The sequence below is a fragment of the Triticum dicoccoides genome, chromosome 5B (genome assembly GCF_002162155.2).
Source record: "Triticum dicoccoides isolate Atlit2015 ecotype Zavitan chromosome 5B, WEW_v2.0, whole genome shotgun sequence".
Lineage (NCBI taxonomy): Eukaryota > Viridiplantae > Streptophyta > Magnoliopsida > Poales > Poaceae > Triticum > Triticum dicoccoides.
Genome location: NC_041389.1, coordinates 216,143,003 through 216,158,222, shown reverse-complemented (window position 1 = coordinate 216,158,222; position 15,220 = coordinate 216,143,003).

The window sequence follows — 15,220 nt, the reverse complement described above, 5'->3', positions numbered from 1 at the left end:
TTCCTAAGGACGGCTTCAATGAGACAACCCACCATGTACTCCTACATGGCCTCTCACCGCTACCGTTACCAAATCGTGTTCACACACTTAGCTCACACACAGTAGGATATGTTTACACACCTCGAATTCGTCCCCGATGAATGAGACCTGACACAACTCTAAGCAATAGCAGGCATGACAAACAAGCATGAATGAGTAGGCACATCAGGGCTCAAACAACTCCTACTCATGCTAGTGGGTTTCATCTATTTATTGTGGCAATGACATGTCATGCAGAGGATAAAGGGGTTCAACTACCGTAGCAAGTAACAGTTGTATCGTTGTTGTCCTAATGCAGTAAAATAGAGCAGGAGCGAGAGAGTGGGATTGTATCGGAATGAACAAGGGGGTTTTGCTTGCCTGGCACTTCTGAAGATAGTATAGTTCTTCATTGGTGTCATTGAATTCATCGTCGAACATCGTCTACTGAGAGGGGACAATCACCGGCAAATGAGAGGGAACACAATCAATGCAATGCACAATATGATGCATGATCATGACATGGCAAAATGAGTGTGTTTTGGCTAATGCAACTTAGAACAGATTGGTTAGAGTTCATTTGAATCAAGGATTCAAATGCAAACCCAAAATAAGAGGTCATATTAGTGCATTAACTTGTTTCACCTAAACAGCAAGGTTAAAGTGTTCTAACATGCATGAAACCAATGCAGATGGAAAGATTGGATCTTTATGATAATTTTTCATATATAATTTGTTTCATTTGGAGTTACGGTTGATTTTATATGATTTTTAGAAGTTTTGGTTATTTTTCTGAAATAAATAAATCATTTAAGATTTCTTTAAAATCCAGAAAACAGATTACTGCGTCAGCATGAAGTCGGTGTGACGTTAGCAGGTCAACTGGGTCGGCCAGGTCAAACCTGACCCGTGGGGCCCACTGGTCGGTGACTCAGTTAACTAACTGAGATAATTAGTGCTAAACTAGCCCTAACTAAACCGCCAGCAGTGCAGGGCCCATGTGTTAGTAAATCATCTAATTAACTAGTTAATTACCACTAATTAAACCTAACACTAATTAAACAGGGGCCTGGGCCCACACGTCAGAGAGAGAGAGGGGTCAAACCCCTGGGCAGACGGGGTCAAACCCCGCCGGTCAAAGCGGTCAAGTCGTCGGTGTTTAGCCGCCGGCGAGGCCAGATGCGGCGGCGGGCTTCGAATTTGGTCCTCCGTCGACCAAATCGACGACGGAGATGCGCTATGCGTAGCTGGGGAGCTGCCGCATCCAGTGGTGCAAGTGGTTGGACACGGGGACGCCGGAAACGACGCCGGCGAGCTCGACATCGGCGGCCGGAGTTTAGGCGAGGTTGGGAATTGTGCTGTGGGGAACGGCGGGGTGAATGGCTGGGTGCTACGGCCTTCTCGTAATGTTGTAAGCATGGTGGCGCGCTCGGTTTCGAGCTTACGCGTCTGTGTCCACGACAGCGAGATGGCCGGCGGAGCCGAGCTCTCGGGTGCGGTGGAAACGGCGGCTACGGAGACCAAATGAGCACGGGAGCTAGGGGGAGAGGAAGAGGAGCTCACAGCGGGGTCGGAGAGGGGGTCAGCGAGCTCGGGGAGGCCCTGTGGACGACGAATCGGCGGCGACGATCTCCGGTGCCCGACGGTGAAGACGACGATGCTGGCGATGTTCCAGGGCTTCCGGGCTTGCCTCCGTTGGCTTGGAGCTACAAGGTGATGTGGTGGAGCCGATGGCCATAGCGGGGAGGCGAGGCAGTGGCGCTAGGGATAGCAGCAGCGACGGAGGCGCTCAGTTGCGTGGGAGGGAGAGAGCCAGGGGGAAGATGGGGACGAGGGAGTGAGCGGGAGGGTTCCAGGGGGTGCGTGGCGCCACCAGAGAGGGCCAGGGCATCGAGCGGAAGCGGCAAGCAGGAGGTGGCCGGGGCGCGTGGCCGCGCGCACGGGGCACATGTCCGGCGTCCTTCTGTCGCGAGGAAGACGACAGGGGGAAGGCTAGTGGGCTGCCAGCTGGGCCGGCTACAGGTAGGTGGCCAGGTAATCCTTCTCTCTCTCTCTCTCTCTCTCTCTCTCTTTCTTTTATTCTGTTTTCTATTTTTTGTAGTTTGTTTTTGATCCAGTTTTAAAAACCAAAACAATTTTATAATTCTTGAAAATATTCATGAGCACTTTCTGAATTATTTCAGTGTGCCACAAATAATTCCAGCATTATTTGAGCATTTAAATTATTTAAAGTGTTTAAATGCCCAAAGTCAAATACAATATGATTTAATTAAAAAATCCAAAAATGATCTAAGAATATATTCATCATTTTTGGCAGAGGTTTCCACCTTAACCAGAAATCATGAACTTTTCGTAGGGACTTTTGGGTTTATTGAAAAAGATTTTAATCCACCCTAGTTGAGTTGATTTAATGCTAGGGTTTGAACATCCCCATTTCAAGTTAAATAAAATTTAAACATGATGCACACATGAAGCTAGCCTAGTGCATAGGCATAAGCTAGGGATGTGACAACTCACCCCCACTAAACAAGAATCTCGTCCTGAGATTCAAGCGTAGAGTAAGATGAAGGGGGAACGCAAACTAACATAATCTTCATGATCCAGGTGGCACTTCAAAGAACGTTGACTCGATCACCATGATTGTCTCGAAGTCTTGCTCTGAGGACTGCAATTAACATGAAAACGAGAGGAAAGGGACAACTCTAAAAGGATCGATCTTCTCGAAGATCAAATAACTTAGGATCAACTCACGGGGTGAGTCATAGCAACATCTCTTGAGCTGAGACTCGAAGCACACATCTAGAGTAATGGAGTGGAACAGATGACGAAGGTTCACTAGGTAGACAACAATTCCACACTTAAGAAGGTGGTGAATGGTTGTCAATGTAGCGAGGAGTTGACTTGCCATGATTCTATAATGGGGCATGTTGGAGGAGGTGAATCGTAGAATTAATACCTTAAGTGGCAAAAAGAATTACTTTTGATACAAAGATCATTGAAATTCTCTATACCAGCCCAGGCAAAATCACAATTGACCATTTGAAGGAATTCGAAGGAATGGCATACTCAGTTTGGAAAGGAAACTAGAGTTATAAGACAACTCGGCAAACGGAAGGCACATTCCAATTGATACCGAGGATATAACCTAGTGTGTGAGCATGCTCTCAAGAACTTGAGCATTTCCATATTCATCTGGGTCTTACCAACATCTGTGACGAGGATCCTGGCAACACATCATACTACCATGATGAACAATGGTGGAGGATGCAGATGCAAAGAAAGATAACACTTTCTCAAATTTCACCTTAGCGAGGCCAAGGAAACAAAATCTGGATGATCGACCGAGAGACATTTAGCACTCCGCTTCTAATGTTCTCCTTGATGTGCTAGGGCAACCAATTTATTAAGATGGTTTGATACCTAGAACATCAAGTAAAAGGTCGGACTTCGGGGACACGTAAATCCATAAGGGACAACTAGGGAATACATCCTATGAAATCCTTATAGGGAGGTGGCCAACTTCCTCAATCAAAATACTACAATAATAGGTCTTCCGGTTGGGTGTGTTGGCCACGACATCCACTTTACCGGTTATCGAGAGACCAATATTATAGTTCTTGGGAGATGTTCCAACCATCATATCTTCCTGAGATTCAGATCTGGTTGGTGTCAGGATATTCCAGACTCATCGAGTCTAGAATGAAAAATTAAAGTTTGCAACACAAATCGATGAGATGACGTTGCGAGATTCTCAGGAAATGGACTATGGTAGTAAGCTCCAAAACATGAGCTGGTTCTGCTACAAACATGTGAACACACTCTCCCAGACAAGCATGACCACATGGTAGTCTTATAATAAAACACTACCGAGTTCTGGTTGGGAACCATCATCGAGGATATCAAAGTCCTTGTGCACTTATCGATGAACTTCTTATCCTTGAACAAATCAATCAGTGGCTTGGTGTGCTAGGGATACGTATGGAATGAAGATGATCAGTCTATCAGACCATATAATACTTTGCACGTGCCTGACTGACTTTGGATGATTCCAGAGGAGGTAAAACAAGCCTTCTCAAATTCATGGTGGCAACTTGCATCAAATGCACATGAATTAGAGAGGTCACTTCTTTCATCCGAACATATGCTTCATGAACGGAACATGAAGATAATGCTTATAAAAGTTTCCAACACTACTTAGATGTTCGACATGAATCATGGACAAGATGAAAATATTGTCAATGGGCTCAACAACGAATCATCAGTACTTGCATGAAGATGAAATTCCACAACTATGTGAACAAGGTGATAGCATTGGTCAGACCCAGAAGATATAATGGTGCATGCTGGAGGAACAACCGCGAGTAAGACAACGTTACGAACATCGTTGGTTCTGATTTGATTTGATGATAGCCCATACTCAAATCAAAGGTTTGGGTAAGACATTAGATATCACGCCCAATATGCGACCCTATCCAAGAGGAACTCAAAGGTCCCACCAAGGATAGACCCGCATATTGAAACGCTTTTGCAAGGTGGATATCATTACATCAACATTACATAATAGATGGGGATACATAAAAGAGGCATACAATGCCACACGAATACACCTTCACAATACATAAGAGCAACATCCGACTACGGATGAAACACAAAAAGAAACTCGAACGACATCCACCCTGCTAGCCCAGGCTGCCAACCTGGAACCTATCCCCTGATCGAAGAAGAAGCAGAAGAAGAACTCCACACAAGCAAACATCGCTCTCGCATCATGATCATCGCATAACCTGTACCTGCAACTGTTGTTGTAGTAATCTGTGAGCCACAAGGACTCAGCAATCCCATTACCATGGGTATCAAGACTAGCAAAGCTTAATGGGAAAGGAAGGGGTAAAGTGATGAGGTTGCAGCAACGACTAAGCATATATGGTGGCTAACATACGCAAATAAGAGCGAGAAGAGAGCAAACAGAACGGTCATCAACTAGTAATGATCAAGAGGTGATCCTGAACTCCTACTTACGTCAAGCATAACCCAAAAACCGTGTTCACTTCCCGGACTCCGCCGAAAAGAGACCATCACGGCTACACACACGGTTGATGCCTTTTAATTCGAATCTGGTGTCAAGTTATCTACAACCGGACATTAACAAATTCCCATCTGCCACATAACCGCGGGCACGGCTTTCGAAAGTTTATACCCTGCAGGGGTGTCCCAACTTAGCCCATGATAAGCTCTCGCGATCAACGAAGGATATACCTTCTCCCAGGAAGACCCGATCAGTCTCGGAATCCCGGTTTACAAGAAATTTCGACAATTGTAAAACAAGACCAGCAAAGCCGCCCGAATGTGCCGACAAATCCTGATAGGAGCTGCACATATCTCGTTCTCAGGGCACACCGGATTGTCCAAACTTCTGGTAGGCCATCCCAGAGTTGCCCCTGGTGGCCACCGGCGGCTGACAGGTTGTACCAACACTCACGACGAGCACTAGCCCGGGGGGGAGGTAAATAAAGATGACCCTCGGGCTCTGGAAACCCAAGGGAAAAAGGGCTAGGTGAGGCAAATGGTAAAACCAAGGTTGGGCCTTGCTGGAGGAGTTTTATTCAAAGCGAACTGTCAAGGGGGGCCCATAAATCACCCAACCGCGTAAGGAACGCAAAATCCGGGAACATAACACCGGTATGACAGAAACTAGGGCGGCAAGAGTGGAACAAAACACCAGGAATAAGGCCGAGCCTTCCATCCTTTACCAAGTATATAGATGCATTAATTAAATAAGAGATATTGTGATATCCCAACATAATCCTGTCCACCATGGAGCAATCTTCAACTTCACCTGCAACTAACAACGCTATAAGAGGGGCTGAGCAAAGCGGTAACATCGCCAAGCAACGGTTTGCTAGGAAGGGTGAAAAGGTTAGTGGCTGACATGGCAATTTGGGAGGCTTGAAGAGCAATTGATAGGTAAGAAATGTGTATGCGTATGCAATGCGTATGATGACATGATGAAATGCAACAACAACAACATAAAACACACGACGGTTACGCAAAACATGGAAGGTGCCTGGAGCGTCGGTCTTGGGGCGTTACATTAGATCCACCATTACAAGAGGATCAATCAATGAAGATATGATCTTTCTTCAACATACATACAAGATATCCCTTGGAATGAACTAAGTCAGACAAGCTGTTATCTTCCAACTCTCCAAGTTGTTATTTAGCTTAACCAACTAGCTCAGGTGTATCCAACATAGATTCTTGGAGAAGGGGTGGTTACAAGGAACCAACTTGCTCACGAGCTCAACATAACAGTCAGGGGATAACCTGGTACTACTTCCGAGAAGATATTCGGAAAATCATGAACCACTGATATGTTATTAAGCTCGCGAACAATCTTGCTTTTCAAGGCAAGACAATATGATCACAAGAGCGAGGGATTGGCACAATCCTAACTCATTGATCGAGGAGTGCACCGGAAATAAGGACTAGGTAGCACAATCTATCTTAGAACGATGTTTCAAGAACCAACACGCTAAGAATGAAATTATTGTCCATTAACTACCAAGCAACAAGCTTGCTAGGAGTATTGAATTCACACATCATGGTTCACTTGTTGGCATTCTGGTTACAACAACACAGGAACCAAGGAATGAAGAATGATGGCGAGAAGTATCACTGCACCAAGAATTCATAAGATGGTGTGCAATTCCTATGACTTTCTTGACATAAAGAGGGTAATACTCCAGGGTAGAATAGAACAAAAGCTGGATTGGCATTTTGATCTGCGGGATACAACTGCTTTGACCCAATCCCAAAGATGGACGAGGTACTGGAGTTTGTTTCTCCTAGTCATTCCGGAATAGAATGGCTTGACGGACCACAAGAATAAAATGCATCGATGAATGAATGCATACATACTCTTGACTATCAATTGTTAGACAAAGGTCAAAAGACAACTAAAGAGGGACAACTCAAAGGAGCATATAACTTTCTAAGTTGTGGATGCATAGATTAGTATGTCGAACCAAGTTCAACAGGTTTCTTCCAGATAACCCATGTAGAGAAGGTAGAACTTACAGAGTCACGACATAGCATCGAGAACTCGTCAAGAGCACTCTGGTTGTTATCTTTGGTTCAAAGAACGTCTGCCATAAACGGTTCATAGTATTTGGAGGAAGGAAATACCACGGACCTCGAGGACTAACGCAAAGGTCACAAATAACCTAATGGTACGAGCAACACTATCAACATGAGATAAGTAGAGTGAATCTTGGGTAAAGAACCCAGGAATAGAATGCCTACTAACTAAGTGGCAGCACGGGATGCTTCGAGAATGATGGCCAGAATCATCACACTGGGAATACAAGCATTTCTAGATTACTAGGTGACTCCCTAAGACACCTAGGGTCATAATAATGGCTTCAACATATACGCCGAGGCAACATAGTACCTCAACTCACCGATTAGTGTGATTAACCTGGCCCAAATGGACATCGGAAACAGGAGGGAGGGATTTGCAAATGCATCAGACTGTTTAGAAACCTGGGACGACTCGGACAGCATAACGGCTGTAAATGCTCAAAAAGATTTGAGACATCCTGCAAATTAGTGGCATGACCACTCAACACCATCATATCAAGGTTTCTAGATCAATTGTCAACATGCAGAAGTAGTAGGAACTGAACAGAGACTTAAATCCATCAATCCTATAGGTCTACGGATTAGTAACACGTGATCTTGATAGAAAGAAGAGAAAGCCTAGTTCCTTAACCCCGTAGGAAAAATAAGATGACTCAGATCAGAAGGGCATAAGGTATAAGGAGTAAAAAGAGCCTTACGTAACATCCCACAATCAATTCCCTTATATAACTAAAGAATTCTTAGACTCAACGTCGACCAGTTTGGCTTGGTAATCCTACAGGCAGTCAAGCTCTGATACCAAAGCTGTCAGGACCCCAACTCAATGCCACATCGATCTAGCATGTAACACCTCATATCACTTTGCGGCCTCACGCACGGTATCCCCACGGGTGTTGCCTTACCTTTGCCCGGAACCGTTTGCGCCTTTTGGAACACGTATATGATAGTGTCGCTAGCATCCATATGATAAGGAGCCCGGGCTGACATGGCTAGTCGTAAACCCAAAGGGGCACAAACTTACAGGGACAGGCATCCATGACCCAGCATCAAACGTGTCGGTCATCAGCTAGTGAATCCAGGCTGTAGCACTGGGCTAGTAGGACTCCGGTGAACTGGGCTGTAGCGGGCTAACAGGACTCCGATATTCATCGCGTGACATTTCCCTGAAGGGACAGATACAGGAACGAAGAAGGACACATGCCAGCCAGCCTAAGTGTTACGGAGCAGTAGCAAGCTACCATGGCTCAGTGGAGGCACTAGGAGACATTTCCCTGTAAGAGAGGCTACTAAGGATAAACAACTAGATAGTCAGATCCCACACATACCAAGCATTTCAATAACATACACACAATATGCTCGATATGTGCAAATACAACATGGCACCACAACATGACTCTACAACTCAAGTATTTTATTCAATAGGCTCCAAGGAGTGAGATATTACAAACATGGGTCTCACGACCCAACATTCAGAGCATACAAGTCAAGCACATGCGGAAGCTTAACATGTCTGAGTACAGACAACTACAAATGAAAAAGGCTGAGAAGCCTGACTAACTACCAGATCCTGCCGAGGGCACAAGATCGTAGCTGTGGTGATGAGGACATCAATACAATTGTTACACCCACAACCCCTGCTGCTATACATACTGGACCAATTACTAGAGCTCGTGCACGCCAACTAAATTACCAGGTACTTTCGTTACTTGGTAATGATTCTAATGTTCATGAGAATATGATGCTGCCTAAATTGGATACATTTGTTTTGCTTACAAATGAAGGGCCTAGCTTGGAGAAGGATGAACATTGGAGCAAGAACAAGAACGGAGTTACAAGTGATGATTTCAGGACTTTGAAGCCACCATAATGGGTGCATGAAGCCTTGGACGAAATATACAAGATGCCACTTCATAAATTTCGTCCCGAGGCTATTTTAGGTGCCGCGGCACCTTATTATTGGGCCAGGCCCATGTAATTTCGAAATACATAAGTATAGGCTATTTTTAGAGTCCGTATGTGTGGGGAAACAAGAGATAGGGTTGATTTCGGACCCCTCCACCAAGGGCCACGAAATTCCCCCCTCTTCCTCCATATATACAGCCCTTAGGGCATCGTTTAGACTTCGGGTTTTGTTTAGATTAAAAGTTCGCCATAGCTGCAACTTCGCGTACTTCGTTTGTGTTCAACGACCAGACAAAGGCGTCACAGAACCCCACCATGATCAATAAAGCTTTCATCTTATATTCGCAATATCCAGATTGCAATCTTAGTTTCTTGCTTGTTCTTCATTTGCTCGCAGGAAACAGACCCTCGTGGTCAGGTTGATCGTGCTCCGGCGTGGTCAATAACCTCTCGGTGTTGGTTTAGAGATTGCTAAGGCGCGACGTCCTCATACGTTCGTGGTCGGATCGTCAAAGTCGACTTCCACCAAAGCGATATCCATCATCTCATCGAAAGATCGGGACACCCCGCCTCTATCAAGTGGTATCAGATTTCCAGGTTGCTCGGTGAGATTTTACAGTTTTTCGTAGTTTAGATCGAATCTGTTCTTCATACCTACAGTCCACGAAAAAGCCACACAAAAAAAATTAGGGTTAGTTCATCATATCCGAACCAATCTGAGCCTTTGCATAATCTTTTTAGGGTTTTGCTTTGTTGAATTTGCGGTTGCATCGTCGGTCTAGTTGCTGGTCTTAGAGTCTAGTCTTTTAGAGTTTCGAGTTCTGGTCATAAGTTGTCACGCCGCCGCCGCCCCATCATCATCGCCCCTGCCATCTACCACCACCGCTCCGAATCCGTGTCCATATACCACCACCGATCCATATCCATATACTACCACCGCTACCACCACCGCTGCCATATACCACCACCATATATCCACCACCAATCCGAGTTCCTTGCTTATTAGGGTTGTTTTCGAGATCCATCTAGTTTCCGATTCGTGTTTCCTTGCCGGAGTAGGTTTCGAAAAAAAAAATCGGGTAGCCACGCTCCGTTTAGGCCCAAAACTTTTCGGAAACGCATTTTTCGAAAAATTTTCTGGCTATCCTATTTTTAGGTGTTTCTGAGTGTTTTGAGACAGGTGCCATTATAGGAAGTTTTTTTTGACCTGTTTCCAGTTTTTGGGTCCGGGCAGTCGAAAAAAAAAAATTTGGTCGAAAAATTTCGTGCCCATCCTGTCAGTTTGAGCTAGGAAGAGTTTTGAGATACTCGCCATTATAGTGATTTTTCGCAAAAAAAAAGCAGCGCAAAAAAAAAAGAGCGCAAAAAAAAAAGAGCGAATTTTTTTTTCAGAGTGTGCTTTTCCCTTGTTTACGTGCTGCGCCGTGATTTTGTTGGTGTTCTAGGCTCGCGTCTCTAGCACAGTCTAGCCTAGGACCAGCACAGTACCATCGTTGAGCGTTTATTCAACTTTGCATCTCTGAATTGATTATTGCTGACCCTTTTTGCTACCATAGTATAAGCCTTCCCAGCTCCACATACATCTACGTCGTGCGTTTGACTCTCCCTGGTAATCGCTCTATCCAAGCTTTGAGAGTTGTGACTACAACGGTTGCCGATCACCGCCTGTTGCTGGGTAAGAACTTGTAAGAATTTGAGTTTTGCTTGACGGATTTGTGACACCCACCACCACCACTTGTTCGTAGTCTGTAGGATCATATTCTTGTGTGTTTCTATTGCTGCTAACCATGCCAGGATCACAAGCCGACGAGATTGACTGGGAGAATTTATCGAACAAGGAGCTTCATGATAAGTTTCAGCAAATGATGACTGAACAGGTGCAAGATGTGCTGAACAATTTTGAAGAGGCCATGGAGAAGATCACTGGCCTTGAGAAGACGTTCGAAACAAAGCTCGATAACAGATTTAATGAATTGCTCGCGCGTCTTCCACCACCACCACCCGCTGCACCTAACGCACCTCTCCAACAAACAACAACAACGACTACCTCCACGTCGCGAAATAGACCTTCGCCGAGCGAGCCGTGTTCCTCTTGCGTTTGGCCAAACTGTTGGTGCTGCTGTTGATACTTCTGTGGCTCCTGCTACTGCTGTTGCTGGTACCCAGGAGGATGATGAGCATGCGGGCGATTATGAGGATGAGGTTGATCAAAATCAGATCTACGAGCAGCCACCAGCACCACCACCAGCAGGTCGACCTCAGGTATATATTCGTAATGGTAGGCCTGCACCACCACCTCAGGTACGAGATGATGTCCATATTCCTAAACTGAAATTGAATATTCCACCATTTGAGGGTAGATATGTTCCTGATATATATCTTACTTGGGAGTTAGAAACTGAACAACGATTTACATGTTTACAATATCCTGAGGAGAGACGAGTTGCTGCTGCTGTTTGTGCTTTCACTAGTTTTGCATGTGTATGGTGGTCTGAACATTGTAGCGTTTTGAAAACTGCTATGCGTACGCGTTGGGTTCCACCATATTATCAACGTGAATTGCTTCAAAAATTGCAGCGTTTAAGACAAGGAAAAAATTCTGTAGAAGAATATTATCAGGAATTACAAACTGGCATGATTAGATGTGGTATTGTTGAGGAGAATGAAGCTATGCTTGCACGTTTTCTGGGTGGATTAAATAGAGAGATTCAGACCATTCTAGACTATAAGGAGTATACTAATATCACTCGTTTATTCCATCTTGCTTGTAAAGCTGAACGTGAAGTGCAGGATCGACAAGCATTGGGGCAAACTAACTTTTCTGCAGGCCGACCTTCATCATGGACACCACGTGCATCTTCTACTTCAACTGCACCAGCACCTCCATCCGGTGCCACCTCCAGCCGTGATACAAGAAAACAGGCACAACCACCATTATCTGCCAAGAGCGCACCTGCGGGGCCTGCACAGCGTTCTTCTTCTTCCATGGCATCAACAGGGCACACGAGTGATATTATTTGTCGTCGTTGTAAGGGAGGAGGTCATTATGCGAGAGAATGCAAATCTCCGCGTGTGATGATTGCTACCGCGGATGGTGGATATGAGTCCGCTAGTGACTATGATGAGGAGACTTTGGCTCTTATTACACGTGAAGAACATGGTGGAGATGATTCTGATCATGAGACGCAATACATGGCTCCTGAAGACGCTGACAGGTATGAATGTTTAGTTGCTCAACGTGTTTTGAGTGTGCAGGTCACACAAGCTGAGCAAAATCAGAGGCACAATTTGTTCCATACCAAGGGAGTTGTGAAGGAACGTTCTGTGCGCGTCATAATAGACGGAGGGAGCTGCAACAACTTGGCTAGCATGGAGATGGTGGAGAAGCTTTCTCTCACCACAAGACGACATCCACATCCTTACTACATCCAATGGTTCAACAACAGCGGCAAGGTTAAGGTAACACGTACTGTTCGTGTGCATTTTAGTATCTCTACATATGCTGATTATGTTGATTGTGATGTGGTACCTATGCAAGCATGTTCCTTATTACTTGGTAGACCATGGCAATTTGATAAAAATTCTGTACACCATGGTAGAAACAATCACTATACTCTTGTTCATAAGGATAAAAATATTACTTTGCTTCCTATGACTCCTGATTCCATTTTGAAAGATGATATTAATAGAGCTAATAAAGCAAAACAGGAGACGAATAAGAGTGAAAATCAGATTGTGGCAAAAGAATTTGAGCAACAAATGAAGCCTAATAATAAACCATCTAGTGTTGCTTCTGAAATTAAATTGAAAAGTGCATGTTTATTTGCCACCAAATCTGATATTGATGAGCTAGATTTCAGCAAATCTGTTTGCTATGCTTTCATGTGCAAAGAGGCATTATTTTCATTCGAGGACGTGCCTTCCTCTTTGCCTCCTGCTGTCACTAACATTTTGCAGGAGTTCGCTGACGTCTTTCCACAAGACGTGCCACCGGGATTACCGCCTATTCGAGGGATTGAGCATCAAATTGACTTAATTCCCGGTGCTTCACTGCCAAACCGTGCACCATACCGTACCAATCCAGAGGAGACGAAGGAGATTATGCGTCAAGTACAAGAGCTTCTCGACAAAGGTTATATACGCGAATCCCTTAGTCCTTGTGCTGTTCCTATTATTCTAGTGCCGAAAAAGGATGGTACATCACGTATGTGTGTTGATTGTAGAGGCATTAATAATATTACTATTCCTTATCGTCATCCTATTCCTAGGCTAGATGATATGCTTGATGAATTGAGTGGCTCTACAATATTCTCCAAAGTTGATTTGCGTAGTGGATACCATCAAATTCGTATGAAATTGGGAGATGAATGGAAAACAGCATTTAAAACTAAGTTTGGATTATATGAGTGGTTAGTCATGCCTTTTGGGTTAACTAATGCGCCTAGTACTTTCATGAGACTAATGAACGAAGTTTTACGTGCTTTCATTGGACGATTTGTGGTAGTCTATTTTGATGATATACTGATTTATAGCAGATCTTTGGATGAACATTTGGAACATTTACGTGCTGTTTTTATTGCTCTACGTGATGCACGTTTGTTTGGTAACCTTGGGAAGTGCACCTTTTGCACCGACCGAGTATCTTTTCTTGGCTATGTTGTTACTCCACAGGGAATTGAAGTTGACAAAGCCAAGATTGAAGCTATTGAGAGTTGGCCGCAGCCCAAAACGGTCACACAAGTGAGGAGTTTTCTTGGCCTCGCTGGATTCTATAGGCGTTTTGTGAGAGATTTCAGCACCATTGCTGCACCTCTCAACGAGCTTACAAAGAAGGATGTGCCTTTTGTTTGGGGTACCGCACAGGAAGAAGCCTTCACGGTATTGAAAGATAAGTTGACACATGCTCCTTTACTCCAACTTCCTGATTTTAATAAGACTTTTGAGCTTGAATGTGATGCTAGTGGAATTGGATTAGGAGGTGTGTTATTACAAGATGGCAAACATGTTGCATACTATTCTGAAAAATTGAGTGGGCCTAGTCTGAATTATTCTACTTATGATAAAGAATTATATGCTCTTGTTCGGACTTTAGAAACATGGCAACATTATTTATGGCCCAAAGAATTTGTTATACATTCTGATCATGAATCTTTGAAACATATTAAAAGTCAAGCTAAACTGAATCGTAGACATGCTAAATGGGTTGAATTCATTGAGACTTTCCCTTATGTCATTAAACACAAGAAGGGAAAAGAAAATGTTATTGCTGATGCATTGTCTCGTCGCTATACTATGCTTTCACAACTTGACTTCAAAATATTTGGTTTGGAGACCATCAAAGATCAATATGTGCATGATGCTGATTTTAAAGAGGTAATGCAGAATTGTAAAGAAGGAAGAATGTGGAACAAGTTTGTCGTTAACGATGGATTTGTGTTTCGTGCTAACAAGCTATGCATTCCAGCTAGCTCCGTTCGTCTTTTGTTGTTGCAGGAGGCGCGTGGAGGAGGATTAATGGGACACTTTGGCGTGAAGAAGACGGAGGACGTACTTGCTACACATTTCTTTGGGCCAAAGATGAGACGGGATGTTGAGCGTTTTATTGCTCGATGCACTACATGTCAAAAAGCTAAGTCACGACTCAATCCTCATGGTTTATATATGCCTTTGCCTGTACCTAGTGTTCCTTGGGAGGATATATCTATGGACTTTGTTTTAGGTTTACCTCGAACAAAGAAGGGGAGGGATAGCATATTTGTTGTCGTGGATAGATTCTCGAAAATGGCACACTTTATACCATGTCATAAAAGCGATGATGCTGTTAATGTTGCTGATTTGTTCTTTCGTGAAATTATTCACTTGCATGGTGTGCCAAATACTATTGTTTCAGATCGTGATACTAAATTTCTTAGCCACTTTTGGAGATGTTTATGGGCTAAGTTGGGGACTAAACTGCTTTTTAGTACTACTTGTCACCCCCAAACTGATGGACAAACTGAAGTAGTCAATATAACGTTGTCTACTATGCTTAGGGCTGTTTTGAAGAATAATAAGAAAATGTGGGAGGAATGCTTGCCTCATATTGAATTTGCTTATAATCGTTCATTGCATTCTACTACTAAGATGTGCCCTTTTGAAGTTGTGTATGGTTTCCTACCTC